Here is a 25,365-nt window from a genome sequence, read left to right as displayed (position 1 = left end):
GGAACTTGGGCAGTTCCAGGCAGAATATCAGGTGTGTGGTATTGCAAAAATAGCAGGTGTGTGGCAAGCAGAGGCCAGTTTTTTTTTTTTTACCTTTTTTTTAATTCTTATGTTAATCCCCATACATTACATCATTAGTTTTAGATGAAGTGTTCCATGATTCATTGTTTGTGCATAACACCCAGTGCTCCATGCAGAATGTGCCATCCTCAATACCCACCACCAGGCTAACCCATCAAGCAGAGGCCAGTTTATTCAGGGGAAGTCACACTGGGGAAGCCACATCCCTATTAAGAATATTCTTAATAGGGCTGTGGGGACCTGCCAGTTAGGGGAAATGCGAAACTCATGGTTTGTCTCAGTTTCAGTTTGGGGATTTCTGGTCAATAGGCAACCATTTAATCTCTTCCCAAAGACAACCAGAAAGAGAGGCTTCCTGGAATTTGGAAAGAAAATCGATGCAGGAAAGTAGATTCTGGGAATGCAAACAATGTGACAGGCTTCAAGTAACTGGCATCTTATTTTGGCCTGAAGAAGACCCTGGGAATAAAACATGAAAGATTTTATATATATATATATAAAGTGTTGGATGCCCAATCAACTACACCATTATATATATATATATATATATATATATATATATATACACACACACACACATACATATATATATACACATACATATATATATATATACATATTTATAAAATAAAATAAAAATATATATATATAATATGTAAGTCAAGATAAGCTGAGGTCCACAATTCAACTACCTGGTACAACTATCCACTTACATACGGTTTGTACCTTGAAGGGTCCTTGCCCTACCATTCAGGAACTTTCTGGTTCAATCAGCTCACTGGCCACGAGGTGCCCTCATGAGGGCTGGGAATGAACGTAGGTCAAGACAGTGATCCTCTGGTCAGATCCTCAGCTGGAAAACTCCTAATCCTTTAACTAGGGTGAACATATCTAGAAGTTAAATAAAATGTAAAGAAAAGTGCCTATATTTGTGGATGCTCTGTGGACTTTTTCCTATATAACCAGAAATCTTTCCAACGTGAGTTTTTCTCAGATGGCTCACATTCTAACAGAAGAAAGAAGGGGCACATATCCTATTTCTCTCAGCCTAAAGGTTTTCTTCCTATTCGCGGTAGGACCTAGGAAGTGCCACAGCACGCAATCACAGTAAGACACTTGGCTGAGGGCACCTGGGTGGCGCAATCCATTAAGCTACTGACTCTTGACTTTGGCTCAGGTCATGGTCTCAGGGTCATGGGATTAAGCCCCACATCGGGCTCCGCCATGAGCACAGAGTCTGCTTGAGATTCCCTCTCCCTCTCCCTCTGCCCCTCCTGCTCATGCGTGTTCTCTCTTTCTCTCTAAAAATAAATAAATCTTTAAGAAAAAAGAAGACATTTGGCTAATGTGAGTTAACATCAGTTTGCTTTGCGAGAGAGGCAAGAGATGCGGAAGAGTTTTATGGGATGGTCTTCAGCCTCTCTTGGATTACTTTTCTGCAGTATATCTTACACTGTTACATTCACAGAACCTGCTCTGAAAAATTGCAACCTGGCAATTCCCAAATTAGCCACATTAGCCACATTAGCCCATTGAAAAGGCCGGTATTCACCCCGTCTTCCAAATGTAGCTGATGCAGGAAGAGAAACCAAATGCAATCTTGCCTGGACAAGCCTGTGGCAGGCTGCACGCCCAAGGACTTCTGATGTGTAACCCTGTTTGCCGAAGATTCCCACCGGTAAACTTGGGGGGAAGCTGGCCTGGTTTATGTCACAGCGAATGGAAGCACATCCCCAAACATCTGCATAACCTGCACCCAGCCCCCAAATGGGAGGAAGAGTAGGCAGAACTATGAATATTGATGCACAAGTTCAATTATATAGAAATTGTGTAGGCAGTCTCAGTTCTACAAGGGAATTTCTGAAAAGTTAAAATAAGATGAAGGAACGATTTTTATAAAGGCATATAAATAACAGCAAGGCTCTCTCTCCCCCGGCTGTCTTTATCTTCAGTCTGCACCCCGTGTCTCTAGGAAACGGTAAAAAGAATTTGTATAAGGATTAGGAGATAGAGTCTCAAATCCACAGTTTTCATAGACATGCAGTGGGCAGCTTTTAAAAACCTGCCCACTTCATCCTACTCGCCTCGCCACAACCGCACAGAGAAGTCGTTCTATTTGTGACTCAGAAATGTGACTCCAAACGCACCACAATGCCGCCCCCTAACTCTTCTGTGCATTCAATCCAATGCTTCTTGGGTGCTGCTAAGGAAGGACAAGGCACCATGTCCCGCAGCCCCAGGCGAGCTCATTCCCTTGAAGAGTTTACAGTGTAAGATGGTAAGACAATTAGAATAATAGCGACGCAAAGAATGCCAAAGGGCAGCATCATAAGAAAGACCAAACCAAGTGTTACTAGAGTACAGAGCTTCCGGTTTAGAGGGTCAGCACGTGATCCTGCAGCAGGTCACACCCAGACCTGGACAGGCAGCCATGGGGAAGAGAGCAAAGGAATATTCTAAGCAAGGAGCAAAGCGTGAGAACAAGCAGAGAGGTCACCAGGGACAAAGCACTGCCTGCTCCACGTGGCGCATGACAAACTCCTATGGAACTCGCCTGATGCGCCTGGCCCAGGGTTGGGGAAGGGGGAAGGGGCAGGGGGAAGGCGGGGCGGGGGGAGGGGGCAGGGTGGGGGGGGATTATGAATCCTTCTCTCAACTTGGTCACTTAAAGGCCACCAGGGGATGGATGTGCTGGAGCAAAAAGAGTGAAAGAGGCAAAATAATAAACCCTTTCAGTTTTTGTGCACGCGCATGCACACACACGCGCATGCACACACACACACTTGATTTTTTTTCTGCAAGCCTTTTGAATCACCAGGGTTCCACACTGTTCGATGAAACTTTGTTGAGGACTTGGACTTTTCCCACCTTCCTTCTGCTACAACACAAAACCACCCTCTATAATTTGATCACGATGTCATAATGATGTTATCATTTTACCAGCAGTGAGGTTAAACATTCCTATATATCGTGAGGAGAATTCTGTCTCTCTACTGTGGCTGAGAAGTCTGGCTGCCTGGGAAAGTGACTTCATTCCTATGCAGACATAAAGGAACCATTTGGAGAACAGAGTCGTCCTGGGAATGAGAAGCAAGTTTGTGTGTGTGTGTGTGTGTGTGTGTGTTAAGATTTATTTATTTTAGAGAGAGAGAGTGTGTGTGCACGAGCAGGGGGAGGGGTAGAAAGAGAGAGGGAGAGAATCCCAAGCAGACTCCCACTGAGCGGGGAGCCCCCCATGGGGCTCGATCCCACCACCCTGAGATCATGACCTGAGCTGAAATCAAGAGTCAGATGCTTCTGAGGTTCAGAGTGTTAAGTAACAACTACATTGGAGAAAATCAGGCAAAGAGAAGCTGACAGAAGCAGGACAGAGGACACAGAAATGTTTCTTTAAAAAAAAAACACTAAGGGGCGCCTGGGTGGCTCAGTTGGTAAAGCGACTGCCTTCAGCTCAGGTCATGATCCCAGGGTCCTGGGATCGAGTCCCGCATCGGGCTCTCTGCTCCTTGGGAGCCTGTTTCTCCCTCTGCCTCTCTCTCTCTGTCTCTCATGAATAAATAAATAAAATCTTAAAAAAAAAAAACACTAAGTGGTCTATGGTATGCTGCTCAAAGCGGAGACCAACTAGAGACCAGGTCCAGAAAAAGACGGTCTCTGGGCAAACACCCCCTTTCTCCATTAGTGACATGCTCACTCAACGTCTGTCCTTACAGAATGGTAAATGATTTTGTTCTCCGTGTTAAACAAATAACCACAACGCAAACCCTTGCAAACCTGACTTGACTGGGGGATAAAAGCAAAAAGTGTTTTTGCTTTTATCATTGTAAAACCAAAAGCAACTTCACAGCTTTTGGGGGGGGCTATGTGTGAAGCTATTACATGTAGACATAAGGTAAAAGAAATGAATCCTTGAGAGTAGTCCTTTCAGATCAGGGGTTTTCTTGTTTAAATGAACTTCTTGTTTTGAGAGGAAGAGAGAGGGGGAGCAGGAGAGGGAGGGAGGGAAGGAGAGAGAGGGGGAGGGGAGAGAGGAGGGGGAAGGACTATACAGCCACGTGATGGGGTAGAGAGAGCACCGGATCCTTGAATCCATAAGCTCTCCAGCCCTGGTGGACAAGTGTCCAAACCTTTCAAGGTCTTTTTTCTTTTTTTTCTCTTAAGTCAAATAACAGGGTCAATTTAGATGCTCTGGAAAGTCTATTCTTATTCTAAGATGCTAAGTTGCATGTAAGTCAAATCTTATTTTATATTCACCTAAGGAGTTTCACTTTTTACCAGTTTGACAGTTTCCTAAAAGAGTTACACCTATACTTGGCTTTATTAGACTCTTCAATATGCCATCAGCATGCCACCTCTCAAAAGAAATGTAAAAGTCAGCAATCCTGCTCCCCTGTCTTGAAACACAAAATGATTGAAGTTTAGAGCTCCTTGGTCAGCTGTCTCCTTCCTCTTCCATCACCTCTTTCCCTAGTGATTGACGGTAAAGCCTCTTCCATAGTTCATAGATCTTGGCAAGTTGGGTTCTCAGAAATAAAATTCAGAGGGGGAAATGAACCTAATTATCCCGTTCCTCCCACCCCACTTACTTCTAAGAGCATCTCTGAATCCCAAAGCCTTTCAAGGAGCAATGGATGATCATAGAACCCACTGGCCCATTTTACACACCGCACTGGCTAAGCATGAAAGGAAAGACCCAAACCCGTAAGGGAAGGCTCCTAGCCAAACAGAACCTTCTATACGAAGCAATTGAAGATGAACTCTTTGTTAGTTAAAATGTCATAGCATTATGACATTTTAATGTCCTTTTCCTGAAGAACAGGTCGTGAGAGAAAACTGCATTAGATTTTTGCAGAGTGGTGTTTTTAGAGTGTTTCTATGTAAATAACAGAGACCATCCATAATTTACTAACATACTGGTCAAGATTTCACTCTGGTCAGGACTTTTGTAAACTCTTCTTCAACACTGAGCTACGAATTTATTGTCTATACCCACCACAAAGGTAGCCTGGATACGCTGCTGAACACCGCTGACCAATGCTCTGTCATCTCTGCAACCTTTGTGGCACGTTTAAAAGAAACCAAAATATCAGACCACCGCTCTCTCATTTCCTAATTGACCACTCATTTCCCTTCCTTCCCTGCCCCTCTTACACACATTTTAGCAGACGCAGTCAGCACCCCGCCCGTATCCCACTGGCACTCATTCCCATAATTAGAAGGCTTACAGGGAACGCCTGCAACTCTGTACAGAGGGCTTTTTTTTTTTTTCCTGATTGTAGGAGTAAAGGAGCAAGAAGTACTTGGGAGGCAATGCCCCCCCAAAGCAGCATTCAACCCATGATGGAGGAGCATGTGAATAAATAAATACCTAGTTTCTGCACCCCAAAATTGGAATAACCTGGAGGTTCACTGCATATAGTGGTGACTAGCTTGAGGATGCTCTCTTGATCAACTTCCTTCTCTTTTCCTGTCTTATCTCCCCAAACTTCTGCCAGTATTTCCTGAGTGTACCTCCCAAATAAGCTACTTACACACAAAATTGTATCTATCCCTGGGCCAACTTCTTGGAAACCCCAAATCAAGATCCAACACATAGTTCCCATAGCCACTAAATGTTCTGAGCTTGTAAGATATTGGAGCTGAAAGGCACCTCACAGTCCTATGACACAACCCTGGCCGGCTTGAACTTCATGCGGAAACACGGGAGATCCAGATAGACTGACCCCCAGGTCACATAAGCAGTTCATGGCAGAGAGCAGGGCCCCTGAGTCCCCAGGACTCTATTCTGTGAGACTAAATCTGGTTAACCACCTAGGACATTTTTTAATGAAAACACTACTTTTCGCAGAAGTCAGCCAGGGGGTTCAAAGTAAAGGATAAAGGAAGTTCATATTGGTAGGCTGAGTGTAGGACAACAAAAAATGAAGAGGGTGATCTACAGGAGTTACCAGAGAAAGGTATTATTGTCATTGGTCAAAGAGACAAGAATATACAGGAGAATTCTGCATAAGAGCTAAGGGAACATTCCATCCTCTCCCAACTCCCAAACTCCTACCATTTAATATTTGAATGTATATTAAAAATGCATAAGTATCTCTATATATCCTATATAGATATCCTATCTATCTATCTACATCCTACCTATCTATCTATCTATACACCCTATATATAGGATAAGGTCTCCCACCTTTGGAGGAACAGCCCCTCAGAGCCCTGAACATTTTAATAACAACAACTAAGTCTCTTTCTCCATATTGTGCTTTCAGTCAGCAGATTCAAGGCTGCCTCATGGCCTCTGGGTTTGCTCTTCATCTTCTGTTGTAATTTGGGGACTTGACTTTGACAATTTACAGCTGTTGTTGTAGGAGGTAAACCTAGAGGAAAATAGACACCACAGAACCTTTTAAAAAGACGACACTGACCTATTTTAACAGTGCTTCCCGCAGCACATATTTGCCTTAAATGACATTGCAGAAGAGAAAGGATGTCTCAAAACAGTTTTTGAGCAATGTAAGTATTATTCTACATGTGTGTTTGTTCTCATTTGTCCAAACTTCCACACTCCTTCGGTGTGAGATCTCTCTGAGGGCTTGACATATGAAAGCAAGCCTGAGATTTATCAACTAATAATAATACCTCCAAAGGAAAATAATATTCTTCATGGCACATCATCAAGTTATTTATTTATTTTATTCCTCTAAAGTTTTAAGAGGAGGACATTTTAAAATGGGAGACAAAAGTATTATTTGATTCTAGTCTATTTGGGTTATGAAGAAAGAGAAGCTTTTGAGTTTACGTTCAAGGTCAAGATATAGAAGACTACATTTATTCTTGGACTCCTTTCAAACATGTGTTTCTCCTTTCAAATTGGGGGTGTGGTAGGCTGAGTAATGCCCCCCCCGCAAAGATGTCCACATTCCAGTCCCCCCAGCTGTGAAGGTATCACAGTGCAGGGCAGAAGGGACTCTGCAGAGGTGATGAGATTAAGGCTCTTGGGATAAAGAGATTCTCCTGGGTTATCCAGATGGGCCCAGTGTAAATGACAAGCGTCCTTGTAAGAAGGAGACAAGAGGATCAGGTCAAAGAAGAAGGAGATGTGATGGCAAAAGCAGAGGTTGGAGTGATCCCATTGCAAAGAAAGAACCGCAAGCCAAGAGATGTCAGTAGTCTCGAGAGGTAAGAAAATGGATTCTCCCCCAGAGCCTCTAGAAGGAGCCGTCTGACCCCCAGAAAGAATATATTTGTATTGTTTTAAGCCACTCAGTGTGTGGTGATTTGTTAAGGCAACCATGGGAAATACAAGGGGCATGTCTAAGTACTTCCCCTGGGCAATCTACCAAGCCATTATGCTCTGTGCTGTGCATGCTCATTCGCCCAATCTCAGAAAAGTAGGCTGAGCAGAAAGACCAAGCCTTAGATCAATCAGACATCTCCTGAGCTCCAACCCCCGGCTCTGCTACTTACTGGCATGACTTCTCCTCCCTGAGCCATGCACGTCTCACAGGTAAAGCAGGGCTTGTCTCTATTTCAGATCCAATAGAATTGCATCTCTGTTGCAACAGCAACAAACCATCCAGTTAGAGTAAAGGTACCAGTAGGCTATGGTGGGATTTAAATGAGATCATGCACAGAAGGTGTCTATGCAGTGTCTGTTAGACAGTAGATGCTCAGCTGAAGTCAGTTCTCCTCCCCTCACCTGAGCAGGGCTGTGTATGCTCCCTGCTTTCTAAAATGCAGGTGCAGGAATCGGCATCACTAATATCTTCTTGCCTCAATTGCGAGAGCATCAAAACTCCTTAGCAGGGCTTATAAGACGCCTTTTTATCCTGGCGGCTCTGTTGAGACATAATTTACACACCATCACATTCACCCGTCTTAAGTGTACACGTCAATGGACTTCAGTATTTTTGCAGAATTGTACAACTGTCGTCACCCCAATCGAATTTTTGAACATTTCCAACATCCTACAAAGAAGACAGGCACTATCACTCCCTCCTAATTCTCACCCTAGCCCCTATGCAACCACAAATCAATGTTCTGCATCTACAGATCTGCCTTTTCTGGCTACCTGGTTCTGTGTCTGCCCATCCTCCATTATTATTTGTGTTGTTTTTAATCTTTATGGTAATTTTCTCTTCTCTTGGTGTGGCCCACTTCCTTACTGAAAACCTATCTACCTTAAGACATCTGATCAATCACCAAAACAACCATAGCTATTAGAATTATAGGGTCTATCCCAGTGATTGCCAAGGATGGGATGTTAGGCAGTGTTCCCTCAGATGGATTCCAAACGTGGTCCTCCCTTGCTTCAAGAAAATTTCACTATGTAAGCAAACAGACATCCACGAGCTTACTGGCCATCGCTTCAAAATTCTACATCAGCTTCTTTTCTTTTACAAAAATGAGAAACTGGGTTTACCTGGAAGGGCCTCTGAAGGGAAGTGGGTCTTATTGGTCAGAACTTCCAGTACTAAAGGGAACTGAAATTCAAATGGTACATTTTCAAATCATGACTTTTCAAGAATGCACAAGTTTAAAAGCTCCCCTCCTCAGTGCTCCTCCCCAACCTCCACCTCCAAAACTCTAGTCTGAGTGGTGAGAAGCCCCATGACTCTAGAGATGAATATAGATAGACCTGAAGTCCAAGGGGGGACCATCAGCACCCCAGGGCATGCAGGGTGATTCCTACCCTCTGTCCAGCCCTTACACCCCACACAGGTGTCTTCAGTAATCTGAGGGCCAAAGCCATGACGCTTTGCTTGCCCCAGGCTTGTAGGTGGTCTGTTGTAATTGTAGCTCAATGGGCCTGCCTGAGGTTGTCAGAGTGGGACTGGCTTCCTGGGGGATCAGGTTGGGCAGTAAGTTTCTACCTGGAGCAGTGGGGATGTTATAAGCCATAGGGTGGCCACGCCCAAGACTGTGAGAAAGCCTGAAGGCCAAGTACTGACAAGAATGCAGATAAAAGTTGAAAATAGAGCTATCCTATGACCCAACAATTGCACTACTGGGTATTTACCCCAAAGATACAAATGTAGTGATCCGAAGGGGCACATGCACCCCAATATTTATAGCAGCAATGTCCACAATAGCCAAACTATGGAGAGAGCCAAGATGTTCATCAACAGATGAATGGATAAAGAAGATGTGGTATATATATACAATGGAATATCATGCAGCCGTCAAAAAATGAAATCTTGCCATTTGCAATGACATGGATGGAACTAGAGGGTATTATGCTAAGCGAAATAAGTCAGAGAAAGACAATTATCATATGATCTCACTGATATGAGGAATTTGAGAAACAAGACAGAGGATCATAGGGGAAGGGAGGGAAAAATGAAATAAGATGAAATCAGAGAGGGAGACAAACCATAAGAGACTCTTAATCTCAGGAAACAAACTGAGGGTTGTTGGAGTGGTGGGGGGTGGGAGGGATGGGTGGCTGGGTGATGGACACTGGGGAGGGTATGTGCTATGGTGAGCGCTGTGAATTGTGCAAGACTGTTGAATCACAGACCTGTACCCCTGAAACAAATAATAAATTATGTTAATAAAAAAATAGTAGATGGGTAAAGAGGCCGAGAGAGGTGTTCCAGGTGTTCCAGCGTTAGGAGAAGACGAAATCAGAGAAGAAATAAGCAAAAGGGTTCCTAACGCATTTCCTCCAGCATGGTTGCTTCGTGCTGCCCACCCTGGTAAGCGCGAGGATTAAATTAACTCCAAATATACAGGGGGCGCCCAATAGTGTATTGCCCTGAAGAACAAGAAATCACTCTTCATGACTATTCCGCCATGTCTGTTGTATTTCTGATCATTCTACTGATCACCGCTATACAGTTCAATTCCCGGAGATATGGTGAAGAAGACCACTGTTAGAGTGAGGATGGTTTGTGTCAGTTTAGATTCATGCCTATGATCTACCCATAGCATAAAATGGGAAACTTCCATGTGGCATCCAAAATTTCAGTTCTTTACAACCTGTGTATTCCTACTACTATTAGCAAAAAAAAAAAAAGGTGGGGGAAGTGGGATAAGAATGGCTTTTTGGTGGATTAAGTTTAACTTCTCAAATATGCTGCGCATTTAAATCCCCGTCTTTGGATACAGTTATTAGACAAACGGGGCCTGCGTTCCTCCACCAGAATAAATAGGAATATATTCTTTTCTATCTTGCCATAGTTTTATTATCAGAAATTAGGAGCAAGCTGGAGAAGTAACTGCAACCATTGGCTAATTACTGTGAGAGAAGTTCCACTTCAGCCAGGCTAAAACTGAAATAATTACATTAGGCAGGTATTCTCTAATATTTAGGTGTACGATATTTAATTGCCCCAACCACAGCACATTCAGCTACTTCAGGGTGCATTCTGCAAGTGACTCATCCAACAAGGTCCACTAGGGTGCGGTTACAAGCAGAATCAGATGTTCCACAGAAGTAATATTATATTTATTTTATGCCAGAGATAAGTGGATTGTAACATCTGCTCTTAACATTTTTCAGACATTTTTTTCTCTCGATTTTTTTTTTTTTAAGTGCAGGATTCTGAGTTCTCAACTATGTGTCTAAGTACTTAAGCATATCAAGCATTTTTTATTTGAGTGTCAATGTTGGTTGTACCCACAGTTATATCTGCAGCTCACCTGAAAGAGTAAACAGGGAGAACCTCTATAGGGGTGAGAATACATGATGGGTCACTAAGTTTTCATAGCCGAATGTCAAGTTGGTAGTCAACACTTCTGGAATCTAAAGCATTTGGCTCTTTCCTTTATCAGCAACCTAGAAATAGGCACTCATGACACTCGAGAAGTCAAGTGTGAGTTCATTGCAATGGAATACTCACAAAAGACCCAGGCAACACTCTTGATTTGGAGAGAGGCAGCCTAGGACTGCGACTGATACTCTTCCAGGTCAGAGCTCCTCCATATTGGATGCACATCAGGATCACCTGGGGTGCTTTAAAAATACCGACATCCACGTCCCACCCAGAATATTTGATTTAGAATCTTTTCAAGGTTTCCCAGGGCCAGGAGCCACTATTCCAGAACCTCGCTTCTCCAAGTGTGGTTCATGGTCCAGCAGCATTAGCATCACCTGGGACACTATTAGAAACGAAATGCCTTGGGGCGCCTGGGTGGCACAGTTGGTTAAGCGACTGCCTTCGGCTCAGGTCATGATCCTGGAGTCCCGGGATCGAGTCCCGCATCGGGCTCCCTGCTCGGCAGGGAGTCTGCTTCTCCCTCTCCCACTCCCCGTTTGTGTTCCCTCTCTCGCTGTGTCTTTCTCTGTCAAATAAATAAATAAAAAATCTTAAAAAAAAAAAAAAAAGAAACGAAATGCCTTGAGCCCTCTCCATCCATACCTATTGAACCAAAATCTGCCTATTGGCAAGATTCCCAGGTGATTCTAATACATTTGAAAGTTTACGAACCACTTTTTTAAAAATAGAAGGTTCTATAAGCTCTTTGTTTGTATTGTCAGATCATCAAAAAGCAGCATGTCCCCAGAACTCTGGTGAAATGCCCTCAGTGAGCTCCAGTTTCACGGTTTGCCTAAGGATCAATACAGCCCATTAGTGTGTATTATATAATTCTCATCAAGGACACTTTCCTATTACATACCCAATATTCCTCATACAAGATTCCATGCAATAAAAGTCCTTTAACATTTTAATGACAGGAAAACCTCCTGTCACCAGATGAATTTAGTTACTTTTATATAATTTTAAAGTCTATAGTCTAATTTATGAAAGTCTCTAAAGATGATAAGCGTTTTATATAAATTGGCTTGGTGGTACTATTTCATCAACTAAATCTCCGTGGAGGCCAGATTTATACAATCATTCCAAGAATTATGTAAACTACTTCATTTCTTTGGTCATGAACAATGGTCCACAGGAATTTCGAGACGGCATCCTTGAGAAATCATTAAAACATATCCCCAGGTAACCATTAGCGGATGCACCTGGAATAGTTCTTCACTTACACCTGCGATTCAGTACCCACCTCCCTGCCACTCAATTGCAGGCCAGTGGTAAGACCTGGGAAGAGTCTAGAATAGTGGTTTTCCAGGTGGGGTCCTGGGACCAGCGGACCACCTGGAGGGCTTGTTGGAAATACAAGTTCTCAGGTCACACCCAGGCCTACTGAATCAGAAACTCTAGGGATGGGGCCTCCGCGATTCTGATGTACATGGAGTGTGAGAAACGCTGGACACAGATGTGAGGTGGGCTCAGAGAATTTTCATTTCTAACTATTTCCCAGGTGAAGCTGATGGGGGAACTTAAAAAACCCCCAATGAAGAGCAATGAGAGAGAAAGTGACATAAACATTACTTTATGTGAAAGCAATTTCAGGAGGCTTTAATTCTGACAATTCTAGTTAATTAAAAAAAAACACTCAAAAAGAGAAAAAAAATTATTTTTCCTATTCCTGAAGTCAACGGCTCCTTCGAAGTTACTGTTTTCTAAGCTCAATGATGAAATTCTACCTTAGGTTTTTAAGGACTACGACACTAGCAAGATTTCAGTAGAGAAGTTATCCCCTGACTTATCACTTAGCAAATGGAATGTAGTGAAAGGGTGTGAAAACCCAAGAATGGGAACGAGTTTGAGCGGAAATCACAGAAGCCAGTGGTCACCTGCTCCTTGGGTTATTTTCCCTCAAGGATTTCTGTTATTCTAGTGAGTGGAGACAGACACACAGCACAGATTCCCCCAAAGGCATTATAAGGTTGGCTCTGTCAGATTTGGAAATCTCAGTTTCTGCCCCCATAACCAAATCCAGAACCTCTGCCCAAGCATCTGTTAGCTCTTGGCAAAACAGTGCTTCCTGTTTTCAAGACAATGTTTTAAAATGGCTCATAAAAGGTTTCTTGGACATAACTAAGCAGTATTTTGCAAAGCAGTATTTTGATGATTAAACTATAAATGAATCAGAAACACATGGAGTGAATTTCCCTCGGGCTTGGCAAAACACACTTTGGACTTGATTCCGCCCAGAGTATTTGAAAGATGGTTTCGGGTGTTTGTTGAATCAAACCAACATGGTTTCACTTTTCCCAGTTCCCTTTTATGCTGTAGTAGTTTAAGAAGAGGACAAAGATTCCTCTGGGTTTGCCTTAGCCTTTGTCCCTACCTTACCAGATCTCTATTACAAATGCAGACTTGATTCACCTAAGAGTTACTTACAGCTGAATGAGGACACAGTACAGTTAGCAGATGCATTGCAACTCTCTCTTTTGACTTCAGAATAGTTCAAGGGGTTTCTTTTTAATTTATAAAGGAATGGTTTCATACTTGGGTTATTTCAAAGAATAGACAGTCCCTTGTAGGTGAACTCTTTCCTGCTTGCCTGCAGAGATTCAAGCCAACTATTCTTGCAAGCACCGGCATTTGAACTCCGTGGGCAGAGGTGGTTTGATGAAATGCCACAGCTCTGGAGAGCCCCTTCTGTGTGGTCAGAAAGAATGCTCACCTTCTGGACATCTTGGAGGGGCTCTGCAGAAAGAAGGAGGGAGCCCAAGATTCTGATGGGAATTTTCCCCCCTATTATATATCGCTAGTATGTTTTTGAATATAATAAACAGCTCTGGCACTTTTTAGATGAGCTCCCCTCTGTGTTTGGAAACTATTCCTTCCCCCTGCACAGTGCTACTGGGAGTCCTGTGGAAATAACGCTTAATACCTAAGTGATGGGCGAATATTTAATTTCTTAATATCTCCGGGACATAGACAAATAAGTCTCAGGGATATGGATTTGGGAAACTTAGATACTTCATATCTTTAAAAAAAGTTCAAAGATAATTGATATCTGAGATGAAATGCAAAACAGGGACTGTTTTTTTTATGTCAGGTTATCCAAATCTAACACACAAATAGCATAATCATGTTTTCCTCTATTAATGAGCACATTTGCCAATAAACCATAAGCCTATTAATGTGAAATGCAGAAGCGATTAGGAGAATAATTGTTGCTAAGTAACATGTATTACATTCCTGGAAACCTTGAAATCTTCAAACATTTTTATGAAACAGCACAAACTAACATGACGTAACATGTTCACTTCCTGCAGCTGTTCAATAATTTTTTTGAAAGAGCGAGCAAGAGAGCACACTTGAGGGTGGCAGGGGCGGAGGGAGAGGGAAAAAGAGAATCTTTTTTTTTTTTCTTAAAGATTTTATTTGTCAGAAAGAGAGAGAGAGAGAACACTAGCAGGGGGAAAAGCAGGCTCCCTGCTGAGCAAGGAGCCTGAAATGGGACTTAATCCCAGGACCCCAGGATCATGATCCGAGCCGAAGGCAGACACTTAACCGACTAGCCACCCAGGTGTCCCAGAGAGAGAGAGTTAAGAGGAGGTTCTACGCCCAGCATAGAGCCCGATGTGGGGCTCAATCTCACGACCCTGAGATCATGACCTGAGCCAAAATCAAGTCAGACACTTAACCAACTGAGCCACCCAGGCATCCTGGCTATTAAATAATTGTAGTTATCCCTTTGTAACATCAAGAAAGAAAAAAGCAAGAGAAGAAACCTAAATGCTAGGAGAGAAAACAACATTCCTGTGGGACAGAAGAATTTGAACAAAAACACGAAGGTAGGAAAACATGTGGTGAAAAGAGAAAATACTGGAAAAAATACAATTAAAAACAAGAAACTAGAGAACAACACAAGGTATCACTAACATTTATGCCTCTCTTCCTCCAAGATCTCAAACTCCCAAATTTCTGTTATTACAACCTCCAGGGTCACTCTGCCTGGGTTTAAATTTCCTGTTTTCTGTATAAACAAGGTGCCCATAAGCAAGTTACTTTATTTCTTTGAGCCTCACTCTCCTCATCTGTAAAATGGGCATCATAGTCACTGTCTTGGGGCTGTTGTAAGGAGTCAATGAGGAGATTGCTCAGGTAGAGTCTCTCAACAGCACTTGGAATATATGAGAACTCAGAAGATAACAACCGGCATTTCTGTTCTCAAACCCCAGTCCTTAAGCCCTGCTGAACCTGTTGTTTACCCTTCCCTGCAAACTTCGGCCCAATAGTCCACCACCTCCTCCTGACTTCAGAGTCCTTCTGGACGCCTACTCCTCTTTGCCTTCCATGTGCAATCAGTGGCCAAGTCCTGTTGATTATACTTCCTAAGCCATTTGCAATTTACCTCCTCTCCTCCATTCTTCATTTTCATCGCTATCACCTGATCCAGACCCTTGTTATGTCATTACAAATGTGGGTTATTACATGATGACATGCCATTCTGGCAGACTGGGTTTACGCCTGCTGTTTGGCTTTGGGCAAGGTCCTCATCTCTCCTAGCCTTAGCTTACTCCTCTGTGGAAAGGAGAGTGCTATAGGATTTTTGATATTCAAGTAGCCCTCTTCGATAAAGTCACTGTGAACACTGAGTTAGTGAATACAAAACCATTGCTACTTGGTGAAATATAAGCTAAAGTTCCCGTGAGCCTCTGGTCACAATGTTTCCACCAACTGATCAATTTGTACCTTGTCCCATGTGTGTTTCTGTTTAGCTTCCGGGACCAGACGAGATGCGCTGCCATCAGGCTGCTAGGGCCATGGGCTCTGTTTAAAGACATCTTATTTAGTATATATTTTTGATTCATTAACCTTGAAGTTGGGCAACAGCAGTGTAACTCATTCCTGAACGAAGCTTATCTAACACACATATTTCCTCTGTAAGCACGCCACAGCCTTCTTGCGCTCGAGAACACAAGAGAACACTTCAGCGCTACACTTGGGGACCATTTCAAACAGCAAAGTCACCAACAAAAAGCAAAAAAAAAAAGTGGAAAACAATTAGACTAAATAGACCATGAAAACAACACTTGTTTACAGGATGCGAGCTGAAACAAGATGGCAGAGCATCACCCTCTTCGATTTCAGTTGGGAATGTGCATGTGGTACAAAATTTTTTGCTGCTCTGAACATGTCCATGAATGACTGTGAAAGCATCATGAGTATTGGTCTTGGGGCTACAAATAAATTTTAGCAAATGAGCAAATTTGCAAATATAGAACCCATGAATAATGAGGATCAAGTCTATTTGTACCTACCTCCCAGGTCTGCTGGGCAGGTGAAAGCTGATCATCTAAAGGAAATGCTCAACAATTACTAAGCCCTCAGCAAGTGACAGCTAGTTGTTGTATTATCATTATTATTGACCATTGTTTGGTTCTGCACTCCTGCAATAACATTGTAATTGATTGTCGCACTCACCATCTCTCTCCATTCACGCCATCCTAAGCATACTTTTAAGCTCCCACCATGTCCTTCTCTGATTGATATTCAAGTTCTTTCCAATATACGTACAACTGGTTTCTTTTCACCCACTCCTCCCACAAAACTGGCCTGCTCACCTGCCTCTCCTATAATTTTGTTCCCTGCTCACTCCCTCTCCTCCCCCTCCATACTGAAGTATACCTATTCATCCTTCAAGACCTTTGTTAAAAACATTCCTAAAGCCCTCTCTAGCTGGAATTAATATCTCCTTTTTTCCAACTTCAATAGCCATTTTTTTCTGCTCTCATGAAGCTGTCATTTTCTGTATCTTCATAAAACTTTTATGTACATGTTTTTTTCTCTAGCTACGGTAGATCTGATTCATCTTCTCTTCCCCTGCAAAACTCTTTTCACAACACTTTGTTCTTAGTTCAGTAGAGAGTAAGTGCTTACTGATTAAATACAATAACGACAACAACAACAAAAAAACCCAAGGTAGTGACTTTTTTGCTTTATCAAAAAAAAAAAAAACACCCACATTTTTACTTGGGAAGTTCTATATGTGAATGAACCAACTAAAATAAGAGTTCCTGGGGCACCTGGGTGGCTTAGTCGTTAAGCGTCTGCCTTTGGCTCAGGTCCTGATCCCAGGGTCCTGGGATCAAGCTCCACATCGTGCTCCCTGCTCGCAGGAAGCCTGCTTCTCCCTCTCCCACTCCCCCTGCTTGTGTTCTCCTCTCGCTGTGTATCTCTCTGTCAAATAAATAAACTCTTTAAAAATAAATAAATGAACAAATAAATAAGAGTTCCTAATTTATGTTCCTAATTTATCTGAAAACCAAAGGGAACCAGTATTAGTTTTTCCTGAAGTCTGATGGCTTATTCCCGAGTGTGTGTCCTTAAAAGTTTTCAGGCTCCAGGTCCTTTCTCAGGCAAGTCATGAACCTTCAAATAAACGCTAAGTAATCCAGGCTCTGACATACTCTAAATTGCATCATAGTTTCAACAGCCTCTTTCTAATAACCCAGACAAGAGCACCTGACACTTGGAGAGAACACTGCATCCAAACGGCTTGAAGGTTGGGCAAACTAATTTAGTGTACTAACACCTTCCTTCCCCTGCCTTTGAAATGGATCCTGGTAGAAGGGGAAAACTGTCTGCAAGAAAGGAGTGTGTTCTTTGTGCTGAGACAGCATGAGGAGCCGGCTCAGAAGGTATGATCATGATGCTCGGGGAACCAATTCTTTCCCCTTGGGCATGGAGGCACACATTTCTTTTTTAAGATTTTATTTATTTATTTGACACAGAGAGAGCGTGCGCGCACAAGCAGGCAGAGCAGCAAGCAGAGGGAAAAGCAGAAGGAGAGGGAGAAGGTGGCTCCCCACCGAGCAGAGAGCCAGACATGGGGCTCCATCCCAGGACCCTGGGACCATGACCTGAGCCAAAGGCAGACACTTAATGACTGAGCCACCCAGGCGCCCCTAAGGCATACCTTGTTTTTAATGCAAAAGGACATGAGAAGGTGTTTTACAAATTCCTAAATGTGTGCTTCTTTGTTCCTTCTAATAGAATTTTTCACCACTGCCAGTTGTTTTAAAAAGAAAATCAAGGTATGCCTTGCTTGCACGATCTCCTCGTGTTTCCTGTTTGGATCTGGCTGGGATGTGCTCTACCACAGTGTGCAGATGGTCCCCTAAAGGTGAGGCTGTGAGCGGTAAGGGGCCACAGGAAGGCAGTGAGCATGCTCACTCTTATCTACAAACACCTGCAAATCACCTGCTTCCCCTTTCGAGCCTTTTCATGCCTGTGAACGGAGAATAAGCGGCAGTTCCCTGGTGCTTCTCATATTTGTGGGGACACCTCAGCCGTGAGCTGGACCCTGTATCTCTTTCTCTGAAATCAAAGATCTGACATTCAAAAAGAAAATGATGTGCAAATGTCACTTGCAAAACACCTCCTCTCTACTCACAAATTCTGTTTCAGGAATGAATAAATGTGCATGTGTGCGTGCATATATGTGTACATGTGTATTTCCGGCAACCATGTCACTGAATAGCACTGTTCACACTGCTGTGAACTGACTGAAGAAATGGGGAAAAGTGTGTATGATCACACGGAACATGGCAGGACCCCAGATGGTAGGATCAATCTTTGACTTCCTTCAAAAGACAATATTGAAAGGAAGTGGGAAATGAGCCAATGAAATGCCACAATCCTTTGGACCTCAAAGGAGCATCTAATTCCAAACAATGTGAAATCCATCCTCCCAGAATAGCTATCACCGCAGAGATGCAACCGTGACAGGGACTAGTCTGCTAGTTCTTGGACAGAACACCTGGGAGGAAGTCAGAAAACAAGCTCCTCCCTTCCCCTCTTAGTGGAAATACACCAGGAAGCCAAGCTCCTCTTGAATCTTGGGCCAGGTCTACCAGACTACTTTCTGTGATGTCTCTCCGTCATGGTAATCTGGAGATTTCATTTTTCCTTTGTGGAGTTACCATTTTCCTTTAGGGACCTGATACATTTCTAAAACAAGAACATACCTTTTAATGAGCTTTCTTAATTGACAGATGTTATGGGCTGAACTGTGTCCCTCCCCAATCCATATGTTGAAGCCCTATCCCCCTCAGTACCTCAGAATGGGACTGTATTTGGACATACAGCCTATAAGGAGGTAGGTAAAGGTAAATGAGGTCATCTATATAGAGCCCAAATCCCATTGGACTGGTGTCCTTATAAAAAGAGGAAAAGACCCCAGGGATGTGCATACACAGAGGTTGAACAATGTGAGGATACAGAGAGAAGGCAGCCATCTTCAAGCCAAGGAGAGCAGGGCTCAGGAGAAACCAACACTGCCACACCATGATCTTGGACTTCCAGCCTCCGGAGTTATCAGAAAATAAGTTTCTGCTGTTTAGGCCACTTAGTTTGAGGTATGTGTTATGGTTGCCCTAGCAAATGAATACAGTAGTTATTGGCTATTCGTTAGCTATAAATTATCCAAAGTGATTTTCTTTTCTTCTGTATTCCTAAGAAGATAAATTCTATGGGTTGTTTTTTTAAGATTTATTTATTTATTTAGGGATAGAGAGAGCACATGCATGCAGGAAAGGGGCAGAGGGAGAGAGAGAATCTTAAGCAGACTCCCCGCTAAGCATGGAGCCCAACTCGGGGGCTCAATCTCACAACCCTGAGATCATGACCTGAGCTGAAATCAGGAGTCGGATACTTAACTGACTGAGCCACCCAGGCGCCCCCAAAATCCTGTTTTTTAGTAATACGCACATTCCTTCTTTTTTGTCAATTTTCTTTAGTCCTAAATAGTTATTAAAACCTACTGACCGGTCCAGCTGAAGTTCAAGGTTTCAACAGTGTTGAGGGAATACTCTTAAGGTTCTCGTCAATCTTCCCAGTTCCGACACAGTCTCTCATTTGTGTCTCTCAGTAACCCCTGGAGTAGGGTAGAGATTATTGTTACCATTTTATCAATGAGGAATGATTGACTCAGGCTCCAGGGCTGACTCAGAGAGCTACAGGGCTCTCTCTGTGGTTTCTCCCACATTCTGCTCCTTTTTCTTTTTCCTTAGCATTATTATATTTCCAACTTCGGGGAGTTTTACATTTCAGAATTTGCTTCTTTATTTTTGAATCTTGTGACTTACCTGTAATTCCACTGGATTTTGCTTCTGTTTCTATGCATTTTAGACTTTTGTGTTGTCTTTGTGGTGCATTTCTTAAAAGAAGACTCTCTCCACCATTCTTAACTCTGCCATTGTGTGTGTGTGTGGGGGGGGGGGTAATTTTTATTCAGTTAGTTTTCTTGAGAAGCCCAGGTTATTCCTGGATGATCTTTTATGAAATCCCTCTCTTAGCACCTTCCTGTAACTGTGGATGCTGAATTCTACAGGAAGCAGAATACCCATGGAATGCAAAACTTTTGACATATTTATCCTTTAGATTATACGGCCGTTTTTGGACTTTATAACACTCGATCAGGAGTTTGCTTGATGGGAGGCTTTAAATCCCCACATTAGGAGACTGAGAGAGAAAAATGGAAGCAGAGCCTGTAAGGGGCTTACACAAGGGGAGCAGATTTAGTGCTGTCCCCTTTGGAGGCCTGGAGTCTTGACCACAATCACCCATCTGCATGAGCTGGTCACGTGGGCAGACACCTGTAGGGTTTCTGAGCCCAGCAATTCAGGAGAAAAAACCAGCAGAGCCACAACTAAGAGCAGGCTGAAGTGGGGAAAACCAAGTCTGCCGCACCAAACTCCATCGGCGGGAAGATGTTTGAGGCTCTCCAGAGACGAGGGCTTCTTTGCCTTTGTTGCCCCACCTCTGCCCCTGGGAGATCATCAGGAGCAGTGTGATCCAGGGGGTAGGGCGCAGCAAGTCTGGAGAGAAGCATTCCTACACCCCCCCCGCACCCCATTCTTGCCACTGAAGTCCTGTGTGGCTTAAACCAGTTCAATAGACTCTTCCCCCAGAGGAACAGATATGCTAATAACTTCATTCCAGAACATTCTGAGGATCCCGAATGTTGTTCTAAAGTTGGAACAACATTATTCCTTACTCTTTGGGATATTACAAGGAAAAATGTGGCCCCATTTTTCAACTATTTTGTGGTCACTAAATAGCACAAATCATAACAATAATAATAGCAGCTACTGTTTATTAGATGCTACTCATGCCAGAATTGTATTATGAGCTGTTCCACTTATACATCATTTTATTCACTTCCCAGATGACCAATGAGGTAAGCACCATTACGATTCAATTTTACAGATGAGAAAACAGGCTGAGAAAGGTCAAGAAGCTTGCCCAACGTCACTGGCTTTATAGGTGGGAGAATAGGAAGGCAAACCCAAGTCAGCCCCAACACCAAAGACTTACGCTTTTAAACAAAGTATCCACATTTCTGCAAGGACTGGATTTTCAAAAGCCTGCCTGTCTCGCATCTTCTGACCGGCTGTTCCATGAATTATTGAACCGTCCCAGAAATGGACCTCCAAACGTGGTATCTTGGTCCCCAAACCCTATTTCCCAGACTGTGCCTCACCCTGAAAGTAACACAAAAATCCCTTTGTAAAACCACGAGTTCTGCCTCTTGGGGTGGACAATGTGGGCACCACGATTTAGGCAGGTTACCAAACTTCAGTGCACCGGAGTGCAAGGCAATGCGCTCAAAAGTAAAATGAGTCAGAGCACCGCATCGTCTTCTGTGATCTGAAAGGCCCTGACGAATCTGTGGTGGCTGGAGGTCATCCTTATGAATCTCAGTCCTCATTATATTATTGAAGTGCAGAAATGCAGGTTTTCCATCGGTTTCAACAGATGGAAATCTGGATAAAAGGAACTCACTATGGAAGCAGTGCTTTTTCAGGGGACTGCCGTGGCCTGCAGAGGGGGCTCCATGAGCAGCTCTCTTATGTTATGAATATTTATAATATTATACTGTCTCTATCCCAAACGTGGGCTTTAATTAGAAACCTCACTACGTTATGCCTTTTGGCTCTGTGGTCATCATTTAGTCGTGCTCGTTGAGCACGGGAAGAGATGGGGGTGATAGGGCCACAGTAGAGCGAGGACTCTAGAATATTCATGATCAACAAAATCTTTTCTGTTCCCAAATGGGGTCCGTGGTCTCACGGATTTAAGAACCACTGAGTCAAGATCATTTTTATTGTGAAATCCAAACATCCTCTCACAGCAATCCCTGCACCTCTCTAAAGAGTTGTTTATATTAGACACATTCGGCTCCTATAATTTACCAAAAACTGGGGAGTAAGGTGGAGAAGGGGTGAGGCGCAGCCAAAAACTTGAATATCCCTTCTTAGACCTCTTACACAGCATGTTTTCTCTTTGGCTCTAACATCACCACATTGTGTTTAGAGCACCTCAGTGTGGCCAAAAAAGAATAGGAATTAGAAAGGAACTCTTGGAAACTAACTAACCCCTTGCTTATTTCCAGAGGTCTCTAGGAGTCAGTGAGAAAAAGAATCCGTTATAGCTTTCTTATTGATGCCCAGTGAGCTGTTATCAGTTGCCATATTGATTTTTATCGTCACACCTCAAACCTCAAAATGCCACAGCCCGCAATGGGATCTCACCAAATCAGGGTTTGTCCTTCTATCTCCCCGATCGTCTTTCTCTTTTATCATCCACAACTTTTCCCTGTGCCCACCTCCCCCGCAAATAACAACTGCTGACCCAGTTTTTCCTTTCCTGTCTCTTTAAGTCAGAAACTTCCTGAGGTTCCTAAGTGCTGCGTGCCTCAGCCCCAGTCCAGGGCAAGCCTCCACTGCAGTGACATTTGCAAGTGAATCCCCTGATTTGAAAAACATCGCTAGCCAGTTTCCCATCAATGTCCTCTGACTTCCAGGCATCCGCATCCCATACACCAGTGGGTTCCAAGACATCCTATGACCGGGGTCCAGAGACTGAAAAACCAAATCAATCCATACTGGCAAAAAAAAAAAAGCAAAATTTCCCTAAACCCAACCAAACATAAAACGTATACAAAATCCAGCTAACAAATACACGAAAAGCAATAAAATTATTTAAAACTCAAACGCCTACCTTACAGGTTTCCCAAGGCTCTTTGCTCACGCAAGTATCCTCCCCTCTAGGTGTGTTTTCTGGCTAATAGCTGTGCTTTCTTGGAATGAGCAACAGTCTCCTCAAGAGTCGGGCTCTTAAATACACATGCTACACACACCCACCGCAGTTCTTTGGTGCCAGGCAGCCCCTTCGCCTTCCTTCCCGGCCCCGGGCCAGCCCGTGCCAAGTCCCTGACGGCTGACAACTCCTCCGTAGGACGGAATGGGGGAGGGAAGGGAGCCCCCGGGAGTTGGGGACCGGGTCCACTCACCAGGGACGGGCTGGCCACCCATCTAGGCGGGAAGGATCCACCTTACCCCTTTGCTAACCTTAAAACCCCTCCGCAGATGGTTTCTCTGGCCTCGATCAGATCCCAGAACAAGTTGGCAGATTCCTCCTGGTGCTCCCTGCTCGCACCCAGACCACTGCGAGGAGGCAGCTCTGGGGCAGGCAGGACACGGATGCCTCTTACCTTCACGAAGCCCCGGTCCTTAAAAGCCTGGCTGGAGTCTCCAAGGAATCATGCGTTTTCCTTGACATTGGAGGCAACCAATTCCAGAAGCAGGGAACATTTCGAAATGAAACAGAAAGTAACCCGGTGATCCAACCAGACTCCCCCCCGACCTGCACTTGGCCCTCAGCAGCTGCCTCTGCCAGTGAGTCTCCGGACCCAGCCAAACCCGCCCAGCTGTTTCAGTTTTGAGAGAATTCAGAGTAAGCTGCAGCTTGGAAGTCTGGAACTCACGGCCTGGGTTTTTTAATTTTTTATTTCTTAAAGTATTTGTTCAGCTTTTTAACATGCAGTTTGTCTCCTTCTGCAGGGAATTACTCGGTGAGCCTGTCACCTGACTCACAGCAGCTCCATTATATAATTCAAACTGTGCCTTTTGAGTTCTGATCAGAACACCTCACTCCCCTCGTGTCCCCCCACCTGCCTCCTCCTCCCCCTGTAAACACCACTGACAAGTAACCTTTTTTGAAACTTCGGTGGGGGGAGGGGTGTGCTACAGTTTTGCAGGATATTTTTATTTGCCTTTGGTTTGATTCTTCTTGGGTAGAGGACCTCTTAAATGCCAATGCTGAGTTAGCAGAGATTTTTTTTTTTTTAAAGATTTTATTTATTTATTTGAGAGAGAGAGAATGAGAGCGAGCGAGTACATGAGAGGGGGGAGGGTCAGAGGGAGAAGCAGACTCCCCGCCGAGCAGGGAGCCCGATGCGGGACTCGATCCAGGGACTCGAGGATCATGACCTGAGCCGAAGGCAGTCGCTTAACCAACTGAGCCACCCAGGCGCCCCTAGCAGAGATTTCTGAACTGTAACATCTCGAGATGTAACTAGTGCTTTCCTTGATTTTTCTTCTGGGTGGCTGTAGATGTGATACATTACTGAGTTTTCAAATGGTAGAGTGCTTGGATTTATAACACCTGTGCAAACAAATCTGGAGTGTTTACTACTTTTGCCACGTATCTAAGTTCCCTGAAATGCCAAAGGGATAAATAAATTGGGTTGAGGGGGGTCTTCAGTCAACCCCCCCCTCCCCAACCTGACCTTGATCTTCATAAACCCTCCCCCAGCCTCCTCAAAAAAGCATAACATCCAACTGAAAGCCATAGCTTGCTATGCAAATACCTCTTTTTTTTTTTAAAGATTTTATTTATTTATTTGAGAGAGACAATGAGATAGAGAGAGCATGAGAGGGGATAGGGTCAGAGGGAGAAGCAGACTCCCCGCCGAGCAGGGAGCCCGATGCGGGACTCGATCCAGGACTCCAGGATCATGACCTGAGCCGAAGGCAGTCGCTTAACCAACTGAGCCACCCAGGCGCCCCCCTTTTTTTTTATGCAAATACCTCTTAAAAGCCAATTCCCCCAGCCTCTACTTTCCACCAGATTGACATCCTTAAGGCAAATCTCTGGGTATTTTGAAGCCAGGACTGTCTTGGGTGAAGGTGATAAGAATCATCTCGCTCTATCCCAATTTCCCTTTCTTAGCATCTGTGTCATCTCTGAGATATTTATTGAGGGGCAAATATGTTAAAACATAGAATTGGCCCACGAATGAGAGACTCTTTGAGAAACTCCCATGGCATAAATGAGCCTAACACTTAAAGCATCATGAAACAGGATGATCAACATAAAAACTCCAACCTGTTTGCTCTGTCCATATCAAAGCCAGGCTGACCTGTATGAGGAGGGGTCCCTGGGCTCCCAGTCTTCTCCCAGCCAGTGAAGCCCTGTTGCTGAATGTGTTAAGTACCTAAATAGGACCGTTAAAGTCTATGGGGACAGGGCGCCTGGGTGGCTCAGTTGGTTAAGCGACTGCCTTTGGCTCAGGTCATGATCCTGGAGTCCCGGGATTGAGTCCCGCATCGGGCTCCCTGCTCGGCAGGGAGCCTGCTTCTCACTCTGACCCTATCCCCTCTCATGTGTTCTCTCTCATTCTCTCTCTCTCTCT

General features: G+C 43.9%; 1 protein-coding gene across 4 annotated transcripts in view; it reads right to left on the bottom strand.

Moving 5' to 3' along the window:
* PHACTR1 (phosphatase and actin regulator 1) overlaps positions 1-23,545 on the bottom strand; it is a 308,221-nt gene extending 284,676 nt beyond the window's left edge. For 2 of the 4 annotated variants that reach the window (XM_034985690.1, XM_034985689.1), the window contains exon 1: positions 23,383-23,545. The gene's annotated coding sequence lies outside the window, so the exon portion shown is untranslated. The other 2 variants (XM_034985688.1, XM_034985691.1) reach the window with 2 other exon arrangements.
* Between the last annotated feature and the right edge of the window lie 1,820 nt (positions 23,546-25,365).

This window comes from Mirounga leonina, unplaced genomic scaffold, assembly GCF_011800145.1.
Source record: "Mirounga leonina isolate KUSES-001 unplaced genomic scaffold, KU_Mleo_1.0 Mir_366, whole genome shotgun sequence".
Taxonomy (NCBI): Eukaryota; Metazoa; Chordata; class Mammalia; order Carnivora; family Phocidae; genus Mirounga; species Mirounga leonina.
The sequence above is the reverse complement of the archived record's forward strand: the minus strand, read 5'-3'. Positions and strand labels throughout refer to the sequence as shown.